This window comes from Echinops telfairi, unplaced genomic scaffold (assembly GCF_000313985.2).
Source record: "Echinops telfairi isolate 266 unplaced genomic scaffold, ASM31398v2 ScPeMD7_7468;HRSCAF=8506_0, whole genome shotgun sequence".
In the NCBI taxonomy this organism is placed as follows: Eukaryota; Metazoa; Chordata; class Mammalia; order Afrosoricida; family Tenrecidae; genus Echinops; species Echinops telfairi.
In genome coordinates this window covers 45,748,942-45,750,675 of record NW_022111369.1, presented here as the reverse complement: position 1 = coordinate 45,750,675, position 1,734 = coordinate 45,748,942, and positions in this window count along the sequence as shown.

Sequence of the window (1,734 nt, the reverse complement as noted above, 5' to 3'; positions counted from 1 at the left end):
ACCTTCTATGTTTGCTAAAGCTTGATAATTAGTTCTAAGGACCATTAACTTAATGTCTTGCAAGCGAGTTCCGTTCTCCACGAAGCAGCTGCCGTCCGTCCGTGAACAAAGTTTCTTCTGCGTCTTGCAGAGGAACATCTGATAGGTCCTTTAATGGACATTTTTGATAGCAAAACATCAAACCAGTTATCATCATGTCAATTGGGCTCAGGCATATGGCACATGTGCCAAATAGAATTGTTCTCCAGTTGTTTCAAAGTTACAACCTTCTGCATCCAATTGCCAGACCTTCTTCCTTCCTGAATGCTTTATGGTGAATTAGAACTGTCAATGTTTTAGCAAATAGTTGAACATTTCACCAGTTGAGTCACCTAGAGACTCTTAAATTAAGAGTTGTAATGAAAATGCCAGACCCAATGCCACTGAGTTGATTCCAATTCATAGCGACCCCATACAGGTTTCCTGAGACTATGTATCTTTATGGGAGAAGAAAGCTTCATCTTTCTCTCCTGGAGCAACTGGCAGGTTTGAACTGTAAAGCTTAACTCACAGTGCCACTAATCCTCACAGGTGGACAATACAAAAGCCTTGATAAAAATAGACAGACCAAAGTTGTCAAGGATGATATTTTGCTTGGATCATTTTGCATGGTCATGGAAACAGCAGTTAAGAAATCCAATGAAGTATTACATTGGACAAATCTGCTACATAAGACCTCTTTAAAATGTTGAAGGGCAAGAATATCACTTTAAGGCCTAAGGCACACCTGACCAAAGCCATGGTCTTTTCAGTTTCCTCATACGCATGTAAAAGATGAACAATGAGTAAAAACCCTATGCCACTATACCCAATTAATAATACATTTACAATGAAAATAAGTTAAAAGAAGAAGACTTAAGGTGCGAAAGAGGAATATTAAAATTCCACGACTGCCAGAAGAAGAACGAAGCTGTCTTGGAAGAAGTACAACCAGAATGCTCTTCCGAATAAGGATGGTAGGCCTGTCTCTTGTACTTCAGACATGTATCAGCAGAGACTCCCTGGGAAAGGACAACACACTTGGTAAAGTGCAGAGAGGGTCCATGAAAAACAGGAAGGCCCTCAAGGAGACGGACTGAAACAGTGGCTGCAACAATGGGATCAAACATAAGAACAAGGATGGCTCAGCATCGGACCGTGGTTTTTGTTGTTGTTGTGCACAGGGTGGATATGCCACGAGAACCAACTGAATGATCTCGACTAACAGAAGAGTAATCAGGAAACAAATTCTACATCTTATGGAGTTTTCCTATAAGGTACATAATAGAAAAGGAATAATGCTTGATATAAGTGATTCCTTTAAATTGCAAAGATCCACTGCTACGTAGTTCACATTCATTCCACATATTAAGGACAGAGACAGTATTACCCAAAAGGGCAGACTCATGTCCCATTCGTCTGAATTTGCAGTGTAGTGGAAATGTAGTCAAGCGAGCAAGCAAAAAGATTGCCGCATACAAATATTACACTACCCAGAGGACTTCAGTAACAAGATGCACACCTTGTGGGCAAACTAGAGAAATGAACCCTCAAAGTGGGGTAGAAGTAAGTCATTTGGTAAATGGACAAAGATGAAGAGAAGAAAAGGAGACATTCCAGGCAAATGGAAAGGCAAATCTTTGGAAGGAGAAAAACTTTAGCTGTGAAGATTCTTCTCTTTTTTAAAAATTTAATTTTAATAAGTCATCTTCTTGG